This window comes from Marmota monax, unplaced genomic scaffold (assembly GCF_021218885.2).
Source record: "Marmota monax isolate L192 unplaced genomic scaffold, Marmota_monax_Labrador192_F-V1.1 WCK01_AAM20220418_F8-fsc00132, whole genome shotgun sequence".
Classification (NCBI taxonomy): Eukaryota; Metazoa; Chordata; class Mammalia; order Rodentia; family Sciuridae; genus Marmota; species Marmota monax.
Genome location: NW_026695199.1, coordinates 4,950,355 through 4,962,413, shown reverse-complemented (window position 1 = coordinate 4,962,413; position 12,059 = coordinate 4,950,355).

The window sequence follows — 12,059 nt, the reverse complement described above, 5'->3', positions numbered from 1 at the left end:
TATGAAGGAAATCCTAACATAAACCAAAAGAACAATTAGAAGCCATAAGGAAAGACTTGCTGTGTATGAAAACTTTAAAATGTTATTTACTTAAAAAGTTTCAAATTTTCTCTAATTTTTAAATGAGGCTTATAACTAAACACACAATCTAAATTTTAAAAAGTTAGGAGGACTAATTTTTGTAAATAAATTCATGGAAGTGAATTTTTTTTTCCAGAGAGAGATTCTTTTATTTTTTTCTGACAGTTCTGGGTCATGGGGTTATCACTGAATCCTCTGGATCAATAGTCAGGACTTATTATATTTCCTGAGTTACTTTGGGAAAATGTACACAGAACAATCATTAGCCCAAAGAACCATGAAACAGGGGGATAGTAGAGGATAGGAAAGGCAGCAGAACACAACAGACACTAGTATGGCAATATGTAAATCAATGGATGTGTAACTGATGTGATTCTGCAATCTGTATATGGGGTAAAAATGGGAGTTCATAACCCACTTGAATCAAAGTGTGAAATATGGTATATCAAGAAATTTGTAATGTTTTGAACAACCAACAATAAAAAAATTAAACTACTCTTAAAAAAAAAGAACCATGAAACAGAATATGAATATATAGTTTTCTAGTATTTATAAATGAAAATACAATGATACCTGGAAGACACTTATTTTCCCCAAAATTCACTAGGTTTGCACTTGATTTACAACTTGGGTAAGAATTACACTACTAAAATCACACATTAACGTTCCTGAAAACTTTTCAAAAATAAAATTTGGAGCATATAAACGTATATTTAATCTCTTACACTTGGGTGATTATAAAAATTCATTTTTAAAATGAATGAACTGTTAATGTGCTGTTAATATTCTAGGATGAAAATATTATTTTTCATTTTATAAAATATTGAATTACTTTCTAGGTTAACTCATGATACTTTAGTAAAACTTCCAGGTATTCAAATGAAAAAGATACTCCTAAACAAGGTTGTCTCTCTGGTTATTATAATTTATTTTTTGTTGACCATATGGCAATAGCTCTTTGTAATGTACATGAAGATCAACACGAACATATTTGGAATAGTGCATCAGCAAGGATGTCATTAAAAATAGAGAAGAAGGGCTGGGGATGTGGCTCAAGCGGTATCGTGCTCTTCTGACATGTGGGCCGTGCGGCCCGGGTTTCATCCTCAGCACCACATACAAACAAAGATGTTGTGTCTGCCAAAAAAACTAAAAAAAGATAAATATTAAAAAAAAAACAGAGAAGAACACAATTTTAAGAAATAAAAAGTTATACATGAAGCATTCTGGTGATCTTCTGAAATGTGCATAAATTATGCAAATAAACACAAACACTTTGTAACAATTTTTTTTTTTTTAAATAAAGTGAATGCTGGCCAAAGGCCAGATTTTTGTTTTATTGTTATTTGGGACATAGAAATAGACATTAGACATCATCTGTCCCTTCTTTTATGCTGACTATTGTGCCACTAAATTAGGACATTAATTTTCCCAGGAAGCCATTTTTCCAATCTGGATGTGCCTGGTTCCTGTGTCCTATTTCACATTGACCCCTTTTCAGCATTCATTTGTGTGATTCTTATATTCCATTGTTGGCTTTTTGAAGCAAATGTATTTGTCACTTATCTTTGAATGGCCTAAAGAATAAGTGCTGCATGTAGGTATGCAGAAAAAGCATTTTCTGTAAGTCAATTATTGAGTGAATAGAATAATGAATGAATGAGCAGGTGAATCTTGAACTATTTAGACCAACAATATTTATTACTTCTTCATGTATTATGTTTGTAAAATACCCTAAATGCTTACATTTCATTTGCTATAATCCTCCCACAAAAAAACTTATGCCATAAGTGTTCGTATTTTTCCCATTTTGTCAGTGAGGGAGGCAGAGTTTTGGCAGGTGAATTAATATATTCAGTGTCATAGATTTTGTCAAATGCATAGCCTGGATACACATTAGATCTATCTAACACAAATATTCTCTCTTTATCACCATCAGAGGAGATGCAAAAACTGACCTCATTATTAGACAAGCATGTACTCTTTCTTATTGAAACAGGAGAAGTCAAATAATCCAGGTAAAAGGTTGTCTCCTCTACATGTACATCTTAGTAGATGGCATCAACTTTTATCTAATTGGAGGTAAAAAAAATGTCTTGTAAATTACATTCAGTCATTTATCCCTGAGAATTTGCTTAAAAAGATTTTTCAAAAATTTCTACCAGGGAATAAAATATATATATAATGTGTCTCTTATATATATACTATATATTACATATATTTTACATAAAATCCATTTTTTGTTCCAACTTATAATGCAAACATTTATAAAGAAAAGTCTGCCTTGCTCTCTTTTACTAAAAGTAATTTTTAAGAAATTAAATGCAGTACTTTTGTGGAAAAAAATGTTTAATTTGATAACACTATATTTGTGTTTTCATGTTATCAAAACCTATTTAGAAAAGAATTCATCCTGTAACTCAATGCAAATTGATGTTTTTGATTCATGTGTTCATGTGCACAACACAATACTAGGGTTATGCTTACTTCCAAGAACACTAACTGAATTTCTGTTCCTCTCTCACACACACAAGAAAGAATATTGAAAGTATATGGTGATGTTGGCCTCGTAGAATGAATTTGGAAGAAGCTAGCCAATCCCTAAAAAACAAATGCCAAATGTCTTCTTTGATATAAGGAGAGTAACCAAGAACAGAGTAGGGACGAAGAGCAGGAGAAGAAGATTAACATTAAACAGGGATGAGAGGTGGGAGGGAAAGGGAGGGAGAAGGGAAATTGCATGGAAATGGAAGGAGACCCTCAGGGTTATACAAAAGTACATACAAGAGTAAGTGAGGGGAAAGGGAAAAATAATACAAGGGGGAGAAATGAATGACAGTAGAGGGGGTAGAGAGAGAAGAGGGGAGGGGAGGGGAGGGGAGGGGGGATAGTAGAGGATAGGAAAGGCAGCAGAACACAACAGACACTAGTATGGCAATATGTAAATCAATGGATGTGTAACTGATGTGATTCTGCAATCTGTATATGGGGTAAAAATGGGAGTTCATAACCCACTTGAATCAAAGTGTGAAATATGATATATCAAGAAACATGTAATGTTTTGAACAACCAACAATAAAAAAAAATAAAAAATAAATTTAAAAAAGAAAGTATATGGTGATATAATCAATAGATGGATAAATTTTGAAATTTAAGATAATTTGATAAATGTGTTTTTATTAACAATAACACATTTTACATGTGTCATACACAATAAGACACAATATACACAATTTTCTTTTTCCTTTTTGTAATTTATTTAGAGACAGAATCTCACTGAGTTGCTTAGGGCCTAATTTTTGTTGAGGATGGCTTTGACTTCATGATCCTCCTGCCTCAGCCTCCTGAGCCATTTGAATTACAAGCAGGCACCCAGCCCACAATTTTCTTAAATGGGTACAATTGTATTTTAACACCAAATTCTTTATTCTTCTACATTAAATTTGGATTTTTTTTCCTGTAACTCAGTATCTGTAAGGAGCAAAAATTTCCTATAGGACTAAAAAGAAAAAAGAAAAAAAGTCCTTTCTTTTGGTGAATCTTCTTAGTGAAATAAATAACCACTATTTTCTGAATGATGTGGAGGCTGCAAAGAACAGAGTACAATACTGAGGAAAATTTATATAACATTGAGGAAGGGAAAGAGGCCTATTCCAACTTAGACAAAGAATTAAAGAAGAATGAAGAACTTGTATTTACACCACAATTCTCCAAAACCACTTCCATTTAGCAGAACAGTAAATAACAGGGGAAATACTCTTCAGACATTTAATGTGTTCTACAAACAGCTTTATACACTATGTTTCATTTAATAATGTTGACTCTAATTGAGTAACTTTTGGTGCTAGGTATTATTAAATGAGTCCTGTTTTTATAGATGAAGAACCCAGCCCACAATTTTCATAAATGGTGGTAAAATTGTATTTTAACACCAAATTCTATGTTCTCCTATGTTAAATTTTGACTTAATTTCCAGTAATTCAGACATATTTGTAAGTATTTACCTTAGGACAGGGCAGAGATATTATCCAGAATAAATATCCACAACTTTTACCTCTTTCATATTTTCATAGTATAGGAAAAGTTTTGGATATTTTTCCTTTTTCTTCTAAAAGCTCTTAACATGATTAAACCATGAACCACAGGCCACTAAAACAAGAGAAAAAGTCTATTTCCATAAGTACTCATCAAATCATTTATTTTTCCTAAACAATATTTAAATTGTAAAGACATTTTGTATAATTTGGCAATCATGGGAATTGAGAATATAAGGTCAATTTTAAAAAGTAAAATTAGCCATTTATGGATGTACAAGCAATTAAATTTTTAAAAATGTGAAAAACAAAGGAAGTATTTCAGATAAAAATACATTGACTGCCAATAAATTATATTCAGTCTCACATGGAAGAAAACTATTCTTCTACAAATTATTTCTATCAAGTATCCATTAAAAATATAGGTGTACAGACCTAACTAATGATCTGAGCAAGTTAAGTAACGTTTATTGTGAGCAGAGACTAAGAACATATTTCTAGTAATTGAGAAAGAATTCTAGAATATTTTTATTATGCTAATGATTTATATCAGGTTTATAACCTGAATAGTACAGTAAAATGTTGGATACAGTTGACTAATTTTCTAAAATGAAATTTAGATATAATTGTGATGAATTTGAATGCACTTATTTAAAAAAGTAACTTTTATATTTCTCTAGATATTCTTTCTGTGGTCAAGGAAGAGGGTGTAAATTATTCATTAAGGCAAAATTTTTTTTGATACTGAAACATCCTTGGCATTTCAAGTAAGATAAATCATCTGTAGTAGAGAGAAAAAAAGAAAATAAAATGGAAGTTATTCATTAAAAATAGATAATTAAAATGGCAGAGTGCTTTTTCTCCTAGAAACTGTGGACCATAATGCTTCTTCATCAACACCTCAAATACACAATATATTTAAGAGATTTTTCTGGAAGAGAAATCTTGCCAGTTTCTGGCTCCTTTAACGGTGGAATCTAGAAATACACAACAACATTTTTGGAGAAAACTGAGAATAACAAGCAAATTGAAAATAACAAAATTGTGAGGCCGTGGTGACTCATTTTTAACCACTTAAGCATCAGCAAGCATACAACAGGTTAAAAAAGATAAAGGTTAAGGAGGCAATAGAAAGCAATGACAGGCATTAAAATCAGTTTATAGAGGCAACCAGTTGAGAAACTGGAAGACAGAGACCCACTTGCCCCAGTTTTTGTCCTCTAAGGATCACTAGAGTTCTAAAAAGTTGACAGTGATATTAAAACCCTGAAACTATACTGAATAGTCACCTCCTGACCTAAGGACACCAATGTAGTAAGCTCCCTCTGGATTTTCCTTTTATTTCCTATATGCTCTTGAATTGTACAACAAGGAGCTCTGTGACCTGGAACCATTAGCAAGCATAAACCAAATAAAACAAAACCTAATTCCTAGACAAAGGATCAGGAAATAAGAAGCCCAAAAGAGACATAGTGTAAAAATCCCAAACTCTGTTCTACACTTGGGACCATCTACATGACCTGATGCCCCTGGCTTTCCCAGCTTCTGATCCACAGTTGGGGCCCCCATGGGTAGTTCCATATACCACAGCAGCAAAGCTCTGTTTCTGCATACCTTCCACCAGGTGGCACAAGGAGACCCAGACATCAAGGCTCTGTCCTCCTTTAGTAGGTCAGTCAGCACTAGCCAGTGGTCCCAGGAGGTACCATACACCTCTGCATAAGGCATGAGCAGGGACAAAGCAATATCACCAACAACACCAGAATGTCAACACAACAAGAAAAACATTGCGTGGACTGATGAAAATAAACTCCTATGAGAACAAAGTCCCCAAAATACAGTAAAAATCTATATGGTAAACCTCAAAATGGTAAATAACTACTAAAACTAATCCTAACAACATAGTCAAAATCCAGAATATAAATAGAAATAATCTGACTTTCTAAAAACTAAGAAAACCACAATTTAAATGTACAAAGACAATAGACACCAATACTGAGTTGAATTAAATTCTGAAGTATCTAAAAAGAATTCTAAATCACCTAGTGTAGTGATTGATGTGAAAATGTAAAAGCTTAATCATGATTGGCTAAGGTTATAGGAAAATATTTTAAACAATGTACTCAACATTTTAGGTAATCTGTATATATCAGAAAAGAGTGTAACTCTTAAAAATCATGTAAATCAAAGAAGTTTGGGGCTTTGAGGCTATCCATTAACTATCTGAAAAAACATCTGTAAAAAAAGTTATAAATATAAAGGAACTTCTAGGGGCAGCAGATTTTTTCTGCAGGCTCCTCCTAACTTGCAACCTGTCCTCCTGTCTGACGCCACTCCTCTTTCAGGACCCCTGGATCCTCACTGGGGCTGGACCCTGGCAGGAGTGGCTGTGTGAATATGAGGCAAGGTAAAATTCAGTACAAAAAATTACTAGAAACAGAAAGGACATTGCATAATGACAAAAGGGTTAATCCAAGAAGGAGATAATGCAATCCTAACTCCCAAACACAAAACAATATAGCTTCAAAATGCATGGAACAAAACCTGGTGAAGTTGAAATCAGCAAAAAACAACTCAAAAGTTATAGTTGGGGGCATTTATAGTCTACCCTCACCAACTGACCAAACCACAAAACAGTAGAAAACAAGCAAGTACTAAGAACTGAATAATATTATCAGATAACAGAGTCTAACCAAAATTTATAGACCATTTCAACCAACAAGGAAAACTGCACATTCTTCTCAAGTGCCCATGGAACATTCACAAAGATAGACAGAGATAAAATATAATATATTTTAGAGAATAACATTATATAATGTATGGTCTTTGATGAAAATAGAATCAAACTAGTAAGCAATAAGACTGTGAAAATCCTTAAACATTTGGAAATCAACACACTTTCAAATAATCCTATAGTAAAAAAGTGCATTTCAAATGAGTAAAAGTACTCATAGTACTGAATGAATATCAAAGTACAACACATCAATATTTGTGTGATACAACCAATGCAATTCTGAGAGGAAATTACTGCACTAAATTCTACACTGGAAACAGAGGAAAGGCACCAAATTAGTAATCTACTTTCTTATATAAAGAAATTAGAAAAGAAAGAGTAATTAAACCCAAACAATCAGGAGAGCAATAATAAAGACAAGAGCACAAATCCATGAAAATAAAAGTAGAAATATAATAGAAACAAAAATCTCACTTTTTAAAATAAAATTGATAACACTCTAGCAAGAACAAAAAAAAGTAAAAGAAAGGAGATACAAACAACAAAGATAAAGAACAGAACAGTGGGTATCATAACAATTCCTAAAACCACTATAAGAATAATATAGGTATATATTATGTGAATAATTTTTCACTCATAAATTCAACAACTTGGAAAATTTTCTCACAGATAACAAACTAGCAAATGCCAGATAAGATACTATAGATGATCTGAATAACACTATAGCTATTGAAGAATTCAATTTGGAATTTAAAACTTACACCAAAAGAAATACACAGACACAAATAAATGTTCACTGAAGAATTTTATCATACAAATAAGAATTAGCACTCTTATGTTAAGGTTTTGTAGAAGGCCACAATATCTAAGGACAGCAGAGGAATAAAAGTAGTAACACTGTCCTGAGCTGAGGATTCTGTTGCTACCCAAGTTTAGATAACTTAAGTAAGGAAACTTACACTATTTTTCTTTTTTAATTGAAACAATTTCTCATGTGTATCAGTGCTCACTGTCACAAGTCAATTAAACATCTGGCCATTTTCTTACTATGTGAATGGGTAAAGAATCAGGGTCACACTTTACAGCTTACAGTTTAGAGTCTACCTTGTAGTTGTTCTCCCAGAAAGACTTAGAAAGAAGGTCAGTTGGTAGATGGATCTTCAGGAGACAAGGTGATGGATTCTTCTCTAATTGTTCTATACCTAGGGAATTTTAGTTTGGCATTTGGAAATATAAGAGTCTCCAAGGAGCTTAAATGCCCTCATTTTCCCAGACAATTTTTCAAGACATTTTTGAGCAGCATATAATGTAGCTAAATGCTGTATCAATTACAGGAATTTCTCTGTATTCCAAGAAGCAATTTTGTGTAATAGTTGAGTGTTCAATTTGAGGCTATCCTTCCTGTGTTGAAATACATACTGTCACTCATTCATTATGAGATACTTCAAAAATATCTAAATCTCCATGCTTCATTCCCCTTTCTCTAAATTGAGGGATAGAAATGCCCACTTTAGTAATTTAAAGTTTTATCATATCTCTTCCTTCAGCTCTCTTTTTCAATAAATCTTAAAGCCCTATGCATCCTTTCTTTGTTAGTCATAACATTAATTATGTCCAACCTAACCTCTAAGTTACCTTCTAGTTCTACATAATCTTTCCATTTTCTGCATAGAAAGGTCTATCCACACAAAATTGCATCTGATTACACATTGAAAACAATAATTGTTTCTGTTGTTTGCGATGGATTTACTTATTTGTTTGTTTGTTTATTTGTTTATTTATTTATTTATGTGGGATGTTATGTAGTAGGGATTCCACTCAAGGGCATTTCCCAGTAGACTGTGTGTGGAGTTTAAAATATAATTATCCATACATGCTTAATTATACAAAATTAAACTAGAAGAAAATATTTCACCAGTAAAATATTTGGCATATCTCTAATCCCAATGGCTAGAAAGTCTGAGGTAGGAGAAGTGTAAGTCCAATGCCAACTTTGGCAGTTTAGCAAAAACAAAAAATAAAAAGAATTGGAAATGTAGCTCAGTGGAAGAACACTGCTTGGCATGCATAAGGCCCTGGATCCAATCTCCAGTATAGATGAATAGATGATAAATATATGATAAATACATAGATAGTTGGATATATACATGAGAGATGATAGATAGATAGATAGATAGATAGATAGATAGATAGATAGATGATAAATAGATAAATCTCAACCACAATTACAAATGGGGTAAAGACCTGATTAGATATTTCTTAAAAGAATATATACAAATGGCCAATAAGTAACACTCAGCATTGAAAATTATCAGGAAACTGCAAATTATACCAAAATTAGATATCAATTGTCTCACCTCAGTAAGACTGTGCTTTATCAAAAGACCACAAAAAAATTGCTGGCAAGAATGCAGAGAAAACGAAAGCTTATACTCCATTACCAAGACTGTAGATTGGTATAGTCATGGAAAACATTATGGAAATTCCAGAAAAAGGAAAGGAAAATCCAGAAACAGTAATATCACTTGATCCAGCAATTTCACTACTGGTATATATTCAAATGAAAGGAAATTCGTATGTCAAAAAAAAATCTATACTCCCATATTTCTCACATCACTATTCACAATAGCCAAAATATGAAATAAAACTAAGTTCCCATCAATGGATAAATAAGTATAGGAAATGTGTTTTGTAAACACAATCAAATATTACTTGTCCACAAGAAATTGTGATGTCCTGCCTTTTGCACCAACATAAACAGAATTGGAGCACATTATATTAAGTGAAATAGAGCAAACAAACAAAAAAATACCATATGTTCTCATTTGTAGAAGCACAAAAGATTAATCTCACAGAAGTAGAAAAAGGTAGGAAGAAGGGGAAAGAATAATGGTAAAAAGAGAGAGGTGTGGCTATACTTGAGTCATAATTCTAATATTCTTTTACATAGTAGAATAAGTAACATTGACAACAGTTAATTGCATATTTTATATAGCTAATAGAGAAAGTTTTGAATGTTCCCAAAAGAAATGACTCATGTTTCAGGTGATGGATTTGTTGTTACACTGATCTGACAATTAAACATTGTATACGAGTTGAAATATCCTAATTTACCCCATAAATATGCACAATTATTATGTGTCAATTAATTTTTTTTTAAACTTTACATGCTTCAAAAAAACTAATGATATGTAGGAAACAGAAATGAAATCAAGACATTTTTTTCTCAGAAAAGACTCATAATATATATATATATATATATATATATAATATATATATATATAATATATATATATATAATATTTATATAGTTATATATAAATATTATATATATATATAAACTATTTCTAAGAAAACACAATGTGGAGTAACATTTTTAAATCAAATTGAAAAGTCATCTTGCTATTGAAATTCTATATTTAGGAATCACAAGCAGAAATAACCCACACATCATCATATTTGTTTATGGGGCATTTTCTTTGGAACTCCATGGCTAACAGTCAGTGAAAATACTCTTACAATGAATGTTATAAGGTACAAAACCATGCTGTTCTTGTCAAATTTATTTTCTTAAAGTTCATAAATTTGAAAAGCACTTTGGAATGAAGTAAAATATATGTGAACTTGTACAAACACAGTGTAAATAATTTGCAAAAATACACAGAATTTCAAGGTAAATAATTTTAATGTTAAATCTCTGTACTTCTGTGATATTTGACTTTCCCCAATAATAAATTACAATTAATCATATGGCTTAAAACTAATTTGTAAAACAAACATATTGATTCAACATAGCTAGCTATAAGATTTGATATCAAATTAACAGTTTGTTAGAATTCAGAATACTTCATGGGCCAGAATCTTGTCTATTTGTCCATCTTAAGCCTTCTTTTATGACACTTGTTTCATATTTAAAATCTCTATGGTGCAGGTGGCAAAGATTTTCTTCCATTCTGTAGTCCGTCTATTCACATTCTTGTTTTCTTTGCTATGAGGACACTTTTTACTTTGATACCACCCATTTATTGAATCTGGATTTTTCTTCTTATGCTTTAGGAGATTTGTGGAAGAATTCAGGTTCTAAGCTGACATGATGGAGGGTTGGACCTAAATTTTCTTCAACTAGGCACAGTGTCTCTGGTGTAATGCCTATGTTCTTGATCCACTAGGAGTTGAGTTTTGTATAAGGTGAGAGATGTGGTTCAATTTAATTCTGCTGCATATGGATTTCCAGTTTTCCCAGACCACTTAAGAAGAGGCTATCTTTTTTGCAATGTATGTTTATGGTGCCTTTGTCTAGTATGAAATAACTGTATTTATGTGGGTTTGTCGCTGTGTCAGATAGAGCATCAATCTCCAGGATATACAAAAAAACAAACAACCCAATGAATAAATGGGCAAAGGAACTGAACACACACTTCGCAGGAAAAAAAAAAAAAAAACACATCTGGTCAACAAACACATGAAAAATGTTGACCATCTCTAGAAATTAAAGACATGCAAATTAAAACTATATTGAGATTCCATCTCGCTCCAGTCAGAATAGTAATTATCAAGAATGCAAGTAACAATGTTGGCAAGGATGTGGGAGAAAAGTTTCGCTCATACATTGCTGGTGGGACTGCAAATTGGTGCCACCACTCTAGAAAGCACTATAGATATTACTCAGATAATAACTTGGAATAAAACCACCATTTGACCTGGCTATACCACTCCTTATTATAAACCCAAAGGACTTAAAATTAGCATACTGCAGTGATGCAACCACATTAATGTTTTTAGCAGCTCGATTAAAAATAGAAATCTAGGGAACCAAGCAAAGTGCCCTTCAACAGATGAGTGGATAAAGAAAATGTGGCATATATACACAATGAAATATTACTCAGCCATAAAGAAAAATGGAATTATGGCATTTGCCATTAAATGGATGGAACTGCAGACTATCATCCTAAGTGAAATAAACCAATCCCCACACACCAAAGGCCAAATGTTATAATATACAATGTTAACACAAAACAAGCTGGGGGAGGAAAGAAAAGAAGTTCATTGGAATGAAGGGGAGGGAAGAGAGATGGGAATAGGAAAGACAATAGAATGAATTAGAGACAATTTTCCTATGTTCATATAGGAATACATGACCAGTGAAACTCCACATCATGTGCAACTACAATAATGGGATCTTAATTAGAATAAGTTATACTCCATGTATA